The 12,879-nt window shown below is 45.1% G+C and overlaps 1 protein-coding gene across 8 annotated transcripts in view; it reads left to right on the forward strand.

The window, feature by feature from the left end:
* Positions 1–12,879, forward strand: part of LOC126109689 (fasciclin-1) — a 670,295-nt gene that overhangs the window by 159,768 nt on the left and 497,648 nt on the right. The window lies entirely within an intron of this gene.

Consider the following 12,879-nt stretch of genomic DNA (forward strand, 5'->3'; position numbering starts at 1 on the left):
GCGTAGAAACTGCATTTTCCTACACTCTCCATACACCGTGAGCTGGTCGGCATTTTCTGCGCTACTCAATCCCATCGTTCCCCTACCACCTACTGCTTGGATCCTCACACACAAAGTGACCGGCAACTTGCGATGCAGTCAAGGAACGCACAAGCACACTGTGAGCAATCGTAACAACGTCGTGCCTAGCAACTACGAAGGCTGAATGGCACAAACAAGTGTCGGTGTGGAAACTTGCCAAAATCCAGTACCTGGTAAACGACTCGCACCAGAGCTCTGCAAAAAACACCACTGAAATTTTAATTTGCTCTTCTTTTAGCCTGTTAATGCCTGTAGGCATTGTTCAATTTTCAAAGTGTATATTTGCACAAAAAATACACTTCGTAAGCTAACAGTACGAGCTCATAACTACCAGCCCATACTGTGAAAACCACACTTCAATAGCTCTTTCCATTTCCGTAAGTTTTGCAGCTCAAGTTTTCCGATGTATGCAATGAAGTTTCCCGTGATTGTATGTTTACGGAACTATACCTAAGACACTGCCTGACTAAAACGTATTTCTGCGAAATCGGTTTATCGTCTTCTCGTTATATGTAGAACGAAATTTTACAAAGTTACTAGCTATGCGCAAATGGGTAGCAAAGTTCATTTTGTGGAGTAGTATGCACTTACAGAATGAAATTTTCACTGTGCAGCGGAGTCTGCGCTGATTTTGAAACTTCCTGGCAGATTAAAATTGTCTGACAATTTTACTTGCGCCAGTACCTCGTCTCCTACCTTTAACCTGCCAGGAAGTTTCAATATCAGCGCACACTCCGCTGCAGAGTGAAAATTTCATTCTGGAAACATCTCCCAGGCTTCCAGTAGTTTCGCAGGAGAACTTCTGTGAAATTTGGAAGGTAGGAGACCAGGTACTAGCGGAAGTAAAATTGTGAGGACGGATCGTGAGTCGTGCTTGGGTAGCTCAGATGGTAGAGCACTTGCCCGCGAAAGGCAAAGGTCCCGAGTTCGAGTCTCGGTCCGGCACAGTTTTAATAGTATCCACTTTGCAGTTTTTACTTTACGGTCGATGGTCTCCCATTAACGTTTGAAGATGTAATATAAAACTAGCAGCCGGTCGCGGTGGTCTAGCGGTTCTAGGCGCTCAGTCCGGAACCGCGCGACTGCTACGGTCGCAGGTTCGAATCCTGCCTCGGGCATGGATGTGTGTGATGTCCTTAGACTAGTTAGGTTTAAGTAGTTCTAAGTTCTAGGGGACTGATGACCACAGATGTTAAGTCCCATAGTGCTCAGAGCCATTTTTTTATAAAACTAACATCCGCGTGATCACAGAAAATTTCCTGTTCCTCTGTCTAATCCGTATTTTCCAGAGCGAAAGCATATTTCAATTAAAATTTACCAGAAAGGAGGACAAACAATTATGGAAATAATGACTATTAAAACTCACAGAAAAAGAGCGTCGCTCGCGTGCCTTCCACGCATTAATCAGTTTTTAGTCACGGCATAAACTTATGATCTCGTGTGTCACGACCAGGTGGCACTCCACCACGATATTATTACTGCACTTGGTCTCCCGTTGCCTTTATCGGACACTCGCAGTGACGTTGCAGTAAGCGAAAGGCACATCCGTTTTTTTGTCTGTCTTAATCACTGTGGAAGTCCGGATAGCTTCAAGAGCAAGATCTCTGGACGTTAAAGCATCAGAGCCGATTCTGATCGGCTTGAAGGGCACACCTGAACAAGCGAGCCTTCCGAAGTTCCCTCGCTCCTAGGCGATCGCCTAATTAATACCAGAGAAGGATACAAGGCTATGAAATAAGATATCAAGTTACTCGACGTTACACCCCATAAAACTACCAGGAACTTGGCGCAATCGTTCATTGCTCCCACACAGATACCTTTATGAGAATAGCTAACGGAAGACGTTTCTGCTGCCGATTTATATCTTATTACGTGTTCCCCAGTTTGGTGCTACTGGGAAGTTTATCGCTGCCCTCACTTCTGGTACTCCTCACCCTATCACGCTCAACTCGAATTCGACCCCTGAACTCTTTCTGTTCTTCGCATCATTGCTTCCTCGGTGTGCAGAGGATTCAGCAGTAGCGGAGAAATACTGCGAGCCGGCGTCACGCTCTTCTCGACCCTCCGCTCAAGGTGTGTGGAAGGCCAGCCTCCCGCCGTATCTGTCTGAGGGTAGCGCAGGTCGTATTCCCAGCCAGCGTGTCCTCCTAGCTCACATATAGGAGCGGTCGCCTGCTCCGTAGTACGTGTACTACCCGGGTGGGACTCCACCCCACCGTGTTGTTTACGTCCTTCCAGTCCACCTTCGGTGTCGGTCTTCCACTCTCGTTGTTCCCTATTGTTTCTTGTTGTACATATTGCATTCTCTTCGTCATTCCCCATCTACCTACTTTTTCCCTGTCTTTCCTTCTTCCTTTCCACATGTCTCTCTCACTATTTCTCAATTTATCTGTCATATATTGTGTTTTCATTATTCTCAGTGATTTGCACAATAAATCGCTTCTCCTTTGTTTCTCCCTTACTCTCCTAGCACATTTTTCTCTCTCTGTTTCTCTGCTTTCTCTCTCTTTGTGTCTCTCTTTACCTGTGTCAGGACATTGTTCTTCTGTACTTTGTACTGATTCTCTGACTTCATTGTTTTCCTTTCTCTCTCGCAGTAGGTGGAGTATCTGGCAGAGCCAGGCGCCACGCAGGACGTGTCCAGTAATTACGGTGTGCCTCTTGTTATTCCGCCGTGTCGCCTCTGTGTCCTCTCCGTCCGTGTGGCCGTCCTAATTAAAACTGCAGACCGCCTGACGGCCGCTGGACAAATCGCAGCTCCGCCTCCGCCTCTACCCACCCACGCAGCCACCTGTCTTTTGACAGGTCCCACTGCGCTGTTCACGACTTCCTCCGCCTGCTTTCAAAAGAAAGCCCCGTATGGCGGACTCGACATTCTGTCGCCGCCTCGAATGTCGCCGCCTCGAATATCGACGCCTCGCGAAACACGTGAAAAAGCATCTCTGCAGATATCAACCAAGGTGCGTTGAAAGCCACTTTCGCGCTTAGTACGGCACGCGTCTTTTACACATGACGGCTCTCAAATAAAAAAAATTTGTGGTACCAACTGTTTCAAAATATTTACTTATAACACCGTTTTTGCTGTTTTACAACCGTCCAAATCGGTTCCTGAAAAAGGTTTCCCGCCGCGGTCTTGGTACTACAAAACATGGTTTTGGGATAATACAACAGCTTCGTGAGGCAGTCAAAACCTATTTCCACAATTTCTTTCTTTATTATAAGGGAGCAAGAACAACTCGTTAGCTGATAAAGCAGGAGAGTACGGTCAGCGAAGCGTTGATAAACAGTTTCTTGTATTGCTGAGCAACAGTCGCACAAAACTTTTTGAATGAACACACCGCCATTTGACTGTATTGTAATTTGTTTAATTACAACCCAGGTTCCGGCCTTTTATGCCATTTTCAAGTAATTACTAAAAACAAAAATTGCATAAAGTATACGTAATTATACACAAAAATCATACCCTAATTTACATTCGTTGTTTAAGGCATTTTACATCTTTTCAAATTTTACGTAGTCTTACTGTATGCTATTTTTGCTTTTAGCAATCACTTGAAAAATGCCATAAAAGCCAGAAACCTGGGTCGTAATTAAATAAACAATAATACAGTCAAATGGTGTTTGTTCATTCAAAAACGTTAAGTCGATGTTTTCCTCCGTCACACTGACGTGTCGTTTCACGCAGCTGCCATTCTCGCCATGCAGAATTGTGCCAAGTTTTTTGTTGTTTGATCGATTTTGCCGGCCGCTGTGGCCGAGCGGTTCTAGGCGCATCAGTCCGGAACCACGTGGCTTCTACGGTCGCACGTTCGAATCCTGTCTCGGGAATGGATGTGTGTGATGTCCTTAGGTTAGTTGGGGTTAGGTAGTTCTAAGTCTAGAGCACTGATGACCTCAGATGTTAAGTCCCATAGTGATTAGTCATTTTTTTTACCGATTTCATCGATGCCATGTCGCAAATAAATTGTTATATATCAATGAGTATTAACTGTTCATTGATCCTCCAAATCAACAGCCGCGGCATGTGTAAGGAACAAATGATGTTTCCTTGGAAGTGCTTCACGAACCAACCGCTTTTCTTGATCGTGGTTCATCTTAGAGCACCGAAACGGTTGGTGGACGACTGCTTGGTTTCCGGCGCATACGAATACACCGGAGTTTCGTTTCCTGTTCGTTGTACGGACCCACTATAAATTATTCATTCCTTTCTGAAGCTCGATATTTTCCGAAACAGGGCGAGTCAAAAGTCCTTGGACACCTTCATAAGTTGGAAGATTAAAGGGAAAACTGAAATGTGATGATGGGAACATAGCTTTGATGTGGGCTAGCAGCTTTTGGAGTGAATGTCATTCATGGCCGCCATGTTGAAATCCGCCATTTTGAATTCAAGTCTTTTTTTTATGGGAAGAGGGGTGTATGACACATCAAATAACACTCGCTTGAGATCTGGAATTTGGTGGTGTAATTTCTTTTTGTCTATCTTGTACAGTTTAGAGGTTATTAATATTCAAAGTTGGGAACACATGTTCTACGTGTTGTGCATCCCGTGGTAGTCGCCGCAACCACTCTGACTGCACAGAGAGGAGAGTGTCTCCTGCAATTTGGTCGCAGGCGTGTCGTGTGCGTTCCTCCAGGTGTCACGGATGCTCTCACTATCCACATGCTAGGGCCGCATGACGGGTACTTCGTTTAGGACTTTTCACAAACGACGCAACAACCATAGTTGCAGTTTCCTCATTGGTGGCAGTCCTTGTTCGCCCAGTACGTCCCCCATCGTGAACAGAGCCCGTCTCCCGGAATTTGGTGATCACGTGAGCCACCGTGCTGTGCGATACCGGTTCTCTGCCTGGGTGCCGCCTGTTGCAGTCAGCTGCTATTGTTCCGTAGCTGCGTTCCCCTGACACAAGGATGATTTCGATCTTCTGTTCACGTGTTAGACCCATTTTAGATCACCTGGAACAAAGAGACATGAGTCGGTATCAAGGTAACTTTGAACATTAATAACTTCTAAACTGTACAAGATAGACAAAAACAAATTACACCACTCAATTCCAGAGCTCAAGCGAGTGTTATCTGATGTGTCATACACCTCCCTTCCCATTTAAAAAAAAAAGGATTTGAATCCAAAATGGCGGATTTCGAGATGGCGGCCATGAATGACATTCACTCCAAAAGTTGCTAGCCCACATCAAACCTATGTTCTCATAATATTTCAATTTTCCCTTTAATCTTCCAACTTATGAAAGCGTCCAAGGACTTTTCACTCGCCCTTTTTTACAGGCACAAATATGATTAGAGCAGTGAAATCACCGAGTTCACGTTTTCCGCTCTACAAAGATTTTTTTTGTGGAAATAGATTTTCATTGCCTCACGAAGCTGTTGAAACGTCCCTAGAGCAAGTTTTTGACGTACCCAGACCACAGCTCTTTCTGTATGACTGCAGCAACATCCTGTCAGTGGTCTTCACAGCGGCGCTGATTCTTTTTGTGTGATGTTCCCGTGTTCTTCGCCGCAGAGGTACGTGAGCACCCAAAGCAATAAGCCACAAGCTGTATGGTCAAGGTACCTGGGGGGGGGGGGGGGGGGCGAGGGATCAGAGGCCACATCATCTTCACCACTGCGCGCAATCCGGCGATGCTCTAGTGGCGACGAACACCGAGGCTCCAGTGGGGGAGGGGGATGGTTCCGTCTTGATGCAAGCTGAAATTCTGGGGATCAGCAGTCAGTCGTGGAAACAACCATAACTGCAACGTATCAAGGTAAGGGGTGCCTGTCACAGTCTTCTCAAACAACAGAAACGGCCCGCACGCCTTCTTCTGTGACACTGCACAGAAAAAGTCTTGGCGAGTCTCGTCCGTGCGGCACAATTTCGTGAAGATGTTCGGTGCCCGGACTCTCACGCTGTGGCAGATAACTGGAAGGTTGCCTCGTAGCTCGGCACCAAGTTGGAGGCGAAATGTGCATCCTCAAGTGCGTCCCGCATTGCGATGTAAAAATGAACGCGCCGACCGTAGCTTTCCGGTGTCAATTACTGCACGACCGGAAATGTAGTCGCCGTCGCGAAACCTCTCGCCCAGTTTGCTGCGTTATTTCTAGATCGTGGTTCGTGCGGATCGTTGCGTACGAAACTTCCTCTCATTTTCTCCACGGCTGCTATGCGTACACACGTAGCCAGTGTCCCTAAATTGTCGATACGAACGCACGATACTCTGTTTACTTGACGGTTCTTCTCCATAACGCACGCTGCGCTGTTGTAACAGATAAACACGTCCCGTATGGCGACACACAAAAACTTCTCTCCCGCTTTGTAGCCAGTTTGTCGAGGCACTGCACTCAACTCCACCTGGTGATCACAATGCAAGCTCTGTGAAGTTACGGTTCTGTTTATGCAACAACAATATTTGTACACATAACGCTTTGGAGAATATAGAACTTTGAAAATGAATGAATCATTTACAGTACACTTGTATTATACGGATTTAGCATTTTCTCGGTCGAAATTTTTGAGCATTTCCTTATGACGACATGGACCTGTTTTGGAGCTTCGGTCAAATTCCGCGGAATTCTCCGTGACCTTATACCACCCCCTCGTAGTTAATAGCTTAAAGGGAAACAGCTTAAAATAACACTAAACGATATAAGTAGCGTGTGGAAGTCCAATCAGCGTTGACACCACCAAGACATCATCATGGGGCCTGTCACATATGAGTAATAGAAACAACAAGTACTTCTTTAAATGAAAAGACTAATATAACACTCTCTGGCCACTCACGTGGTTCAGAATTATAGATGAGTTTCACGAAAGAAGCACCAGGCTAAATGTTCAGCCTTCAGACCCATTTCCTACCCATTCACGCACCACGTCCCCAGCTCCACCAGCGCTGACCGCAGAGCCCGTAATGGCGCCGGCTGCGGTACGGTCTGGATCACCTGCCCAAGCCACGACACGAGGAGTCTAGAAACGAACCGTCGTCGGAACACCCTTGCCGTTCCAGTTCCACAAGCTGCGGGCAGTTGACCCGCCAGAAACACAGTCCTCAATTAAGGAGCCCACCGTTGACAACTGTGAGAATGTACCGCTTGCATTCTACATTTCGCTGAGTAGAGCGCGTCTCTGCACAACAAATCCCCCTCCTGGAAATTTGAGTGTGTCCAAATACGAGGATCGTTCAATAAGTAATGCCCCATTTTTTTCTCAGAATATATTTATTGTTAAAGAGTCAGAATTTGTTGACAATGTACATCAACATGCTTTATCCATTTTTCTACATAGTTTCCATCAGGTTCTGTGGCCTTACGCCAACGTTATGGAAGAGCATGTATTCATTGCTGGTAAAAGCTCTTGTACTGTAGGCGCAGCCATATTTTCACAGTATGACTGAAACTCTCGCCATCTTCCCCGTAGACAACCTTTAAGCGGGCCAGAGAGATGGAAGTCAGAGGCTGCCAGGTCTGGACTGTAGGCTTGATGAGGGAATGATGTCTAAGATGTGCGTAGCTGATCCTGGAGCTCTGTAGCTGCATTTCCTGAGGCTGTAACTTTTTTTACCCATCGCCCAACTGTACTCCTACTAACTGCAGCTTCGCCATACACTGCACACAAATGTTTATGGATGTTCACCACGATTTTTCTGCACACAAGAAGTCAATAACAGCACGCTGCTTGTAACGTGAGTCGTATGTAGACGCCATTTTGACGCTGTACTACCGCTCCGCCATCTGCGAGAACGGTTCGAAACTTCACCGGCGCGTAGAGCAAACATCAAATGTGAACCACCAACGAGGACGTTTGTCTGTGTATATTCATGGATTTTGAAAATAGTGTGGGGCATTACTTATTGAACGACCCTCGTAGATGCGTTAGAACCTTGGTTCGGAACATCCACAGCGGCGGGTTCTCATCCGATGTCCAGGACAGATCGAAACCATCTGTCTTATGTCCTCGGCTTCGGCTCAAAAAGGGTAGTGGTGGGGGTGCTGGGGGGGGGGGAGAGGCACCGCACGCAACCAAAGATAACACTAAGCGCGTCAACGACAATATGTAGCGAAGCGGCAAAACAACAGTGTCCCTAAGCGCTTGGTGCTAACACAGTATTCGGCCGATTTCTGGGCTCTCGTCGTTTTTACAGTAACATTCTAAAACAATAGTTATGACTCATCTCAATAGCGCCATCTAGTAGCCTACATATTTACAAATGAAGTCATATGCTAATATTCTATCAGTAGATCTCACGGGATATGGTAATAATTGACGCGTGAAAGACAAATGTTGCACCGTTGTCTTATACGCACTGATTAGAAATTGTAGTAAAAGTGCTATAATGCATGTGCTCTCGACTGGGTACTGTAGTCCAGTATCATCGCTTTGGTGGCTGAAGCCGTAACTTAACGAAGCAAGGAGTTGCTTGACATTCACGTTGTGTGATATGGCGAATAATAAATATGTTAGTTTGTTCTGTTAGCTGATGGAGCAGACGTTGGCCACCATTAAATCTCTCAGCATCCTCCTATATAGAGCTGTATTAGTATCAAAGTAGACTTTTCTGTAGTTGCTGGTAACGTACTGGAAATAAATGTGCCTCAACACCTCAACAGCGAACTCATCACTGGATGGAACAGGGTGACTCCGTCTTTACGAAGTATGTTCTTATTCCTGGTATTGGTATCGTCAACTCAGCTGTTGGCGTGTAAGAGGGATTATTATTTACGACAAATTTAATTGCGGAATAAATATTTTGGTAAGCATTAATTAGTATACTGAGTTCCTTAAACACGTCTCTGTAGCACATTCTTGATGTCACACAACATATAATTCGTGTTGAACGCTTTAGCTTGGTGTCATGAGGTTACCACAGAGAATGACCCCATATGACATTACGGAATGAAAGTAACTGGAGTATGCCTGCTTTACTTTTCCTTTCATCACTGACAAAAGAGTAATGACTGTATCATCGTGTCACAGAAATAAAATAATTCATACTTACAGGTCTAGTATGACAAGGGTGGGAGATGTAGTCGGCCACCGCCTGTTAGTGGAAACCATCCCGGCATTCGCCTGAAATAATTAGGAAAACTGCGGAAAAACTAAATCAGGGTCGCTGGACGAAAAGTGTGGCCACACACACACACACACACACACACACACACACACACACACACACACTCACACACACACTTTCGCTTGTGAAATTTTTCCTAGTGATTCTTTCAGTGCTTTTACAGCAAGGCTACTGGCGTTTTTATACACATTGTTATCTCCTCCGATTACGACACAGTTCACACCACCTTTTACTGCAGTTTCACAGTTTTCCAGCACTTGTAAAGGGGCTCCAGGTTTTGTAATTTGTGACTTTATAGTCCGACTGGATATCGGACATGATTGTAGCTAGGCCCTTACCATGATTCGCTGATAGAACATAGATTTCTTTCTCCTTCTCTGTGAATTATTATCGCGCGGAAAACAGTTTTATCCCGTAACTGAGTTCACATGATCAAAAAATTCTTCATGTAGTTTCACTAAAGTATTGTACTGTCAAAAATAAACAACTGAGTTGTCGGAAATTAGATCTACCGGTAAATTACCATATATCGGCGTCTATCTACTTGTCATATAGGTTCAAATGGTTTAAATGGCTCTGAGCACTATGGGACTTAACATCTTAGGTCATCACTCCCCTAGAACTTAGAACTACTTAAACCTAACTAACCTAAGGACATCACACACATCCGTGCCCGAGGCAGGATTCGAACCTGCGACCGTAGCAGTCCCGCGGTTCCGGACTGCAGCGCCTAGAACCGCACGGCCACCGCGGCCGGCTGTCATATAGGTTCCCTGTAAGTACTCGGTGTCACTGTGTAACAAGATCACATAGTACGCATTGCAGTCGCTTCTAAATTCGATCCTCCAGATGATAAACAGCTTTTGTGTTCACGTATTACGACATTCCTATGTGGGTGTCAACATGGATTCCTCAAATTACGTTCTCCAGCTTTTCCTACTCGTCCACGAGACTCGCAAGGCAACAGATAACGGTGTCCAGGTTGCTGGAGTGTTCGTTGATATCCGGAAGGTGTCGATGCAGTTCCACACTGTCCTATAATGAACGAAATAAGAGCGTGCGGAATGTCCACCCACTGTTGGGACTGAATTCGAGAGTTTCTCGCAAATAGAACACAGCAAATAATTTTTTGATGGAGAGGCCTTCATAGTACCCTCCGCCACACACCAAAAAGTGTTCCCCGCAACGTAGGTGCAACCTTCGCCGATTATTGTTTCGAGATATGCTTTATAGTAATATTTAGCAGTTATTTGTAAATAATATTTTACGTGTGATACAATTTCCTACGACTCTAAATGTGAATTGAATAACCAAATTGGTTCAAATGGTTCTGAGCACTATGGGACTTAACTACTGAGATCATCAGTCCCCTAGAACTTAGAACTAATTAAACCTAACTAACCTAAGGACATCACACACATCCATGCCCGAGGCAGGATTCGAACCTGCGACCGTAGCGGTTACGCGGTTCCAAACTGACGCGCTTAGAACCGCACGGCCACACCGGCCGGCAATAACCAAATTAGTGTAATTAATTTTTCTTGATAACTCCCGCAGCTGTAAAATACTTCCCCTCAAATAGTATTCCTCATCAGCTACTTCTTCCTGCTGTTGAGAAATTACGTTCAGCTATTTCAAATTTATTTAGCAAACGTAGTATCTTTGGATATCGATGTACCTGTATGTAACCATCTTTGGTTTGTTGTGAAAAACAAACCTGTTGTTCCGACATTGGCAGCGAGCACAAGATGGAAACCTAACGTAATCGGTATTTTAAGCCTTGGCACGAGTGTTTTATACATTAACGAGATTTATTAATGTCCCGTTGTAGGCGAGTTTTTACATCTCTCGAAAAATATGACTGTAAGTAAATAATAGCCATATTTTCATGTTTTTACGAAGTAGTTACGATCAGTGTAGTTGTGTATACAATTGCTTTGCTTACTGCAATCGCTCACGAATTTACTGAAATTAGTGGGTTTCGCAACGTGAACATACAGTGATAATCTATAATACAGGCGCATGGAAGCTGAAATAATACTATCGAGTATTTAATTTAAGGCATTCATCAATTTTGTGAGAATTTAGACTCTAGGCTTGTTAAAGGGTAATTTGCGGTGCTTTGACGTAATTGTAGGCTCTCTAAATTTTTACTCTGTGTAGTATATTTTACAAGAGTTCGCGTTACACATTGTTGATGTTTTTAGAATAAATTTGTCCGTTCCATTCAGGTATTGCATGTAAATTACTCTGTTAACAGTTATACTAGACAGTTCTGCCAGTAGCTGGAATCAGTTAGGTATATTGCTACGGTATGGTATGAATACCCCCATCCGTCGCCCTCCCCCCCTCCCAACCTCCCCCCACCCATTCGTAACCTTATTTGTTGACTTTACAGAAGCTCTCCTGCGAACCTTGCAGAACTAGCACTCCTGAAAGAAAGGATATTGCGGAGAGTGTCATGTGAGTAAAACGCAGTCTTTGGTTAGCCTTCCCCACAACATTTCCTGCGTGTTCCTTCCAATGTAAGTTGTTCGTAATTGTAATTCCTAGGTATTTAGTAGACTTTAGGACCTTTAGAATGGATTGATTTATCGTGTAACTGAAGTTTAACGGATTCCTTTTAGCACTCATGTGGATGATTTCATATATTTCATTATTTGGAGTCAGTTCCTAATTTTCTACAGTTTTACTCCCCCCTACACACACACACACACACACACACACACACACACACACACACACACACACACACCCCTCAGTTATCAAATTCACGATTTCCTCACGGATCGGGATGTACTTTATGAAGCGACTCTCTCTTTGTGTCAAGTTGTGCCATTAATTTCTTTTCTTCTCAATTCAGTTCAGTTCCATTTCATTAATTACTCGGTCTACCATCTGATCTTGTGCATTCTACTGCAGCACTAGATTTCAGAAGATTCTTGTGCGAACGTTTCACTTCCGTACAAACCACATTGCAGAGAGCCACCTTGAAGGAAAGGTTCCTAAGACATTTATATTATATTTTATTAAACCTATGTTCTTCCGAACTGCCTTTCTTGCTATTGCGTCCGCGCGATGTACGTTCACGTGTCAAAACTCGTGGGATAGCGATATGACGTATACAGATGGCGGTAGCATCGTGTACACAAGGGGCAAAGGCTGAGCCGACATGTGGAGATGCCGTCATGATTCTGCCCGCTCGACGGGTAACAGCAGACTTTGAACGGGCAGTTGTAACTAGACGAATGGGACATTCCATTTCGGAAATCGTTAGTGGCTGACGGTCTTTACTTAATGACCGAGAGCAGCAGCATTTGCGTACAGTTGTCAGTGTTAACAGACAGACAACATGCCTCGAAATAAACCGCAGAAATCAATGTGGGTCGTTCGACGAACGTACCCGTTTGTATAGTGCGGCTGGGCTCTTCACCTAGAGGAGTGAAGAACGGTGGGCCGGTCAAATGAGCCCCGACTTCCGCTCATGGTAGGCTTAGAGTGTGATGCAGACCCCAAGAAGCCATGGGCGCAAGATATAAGCCTCTGTGCAGGCTGTGTTTACATGGTGTTGACTGGCTACGTGGTCCAACTGACACCATCATTGACGGAAAATAGCTTCGCTCGGCTGGTTGAACCCGCCAGGGTAGCCGAGAGCGCTAACGCGCTCCTTCCTGGACTCGGGTAGGCGCGCCGGCCACGGGTCGAATCCGCCCGGCGGATTAACGACGAGGGCAGGTGT

Source organism: Schistocerca cancellata, chromosome 12 (genome assembly GCF_023864275.1).
Source record: "Schistocerca cancellata isolate TAMUIC-IGC-003103 chromosome 12, iqSchCanc2.1, whole genome shotgun sequence".
NCBI lineage: Eukaryota > Metazoa > Arthropoda > Insecta > Orthoptera > Acrididae > Schistocerca > Schistocerca cancellata.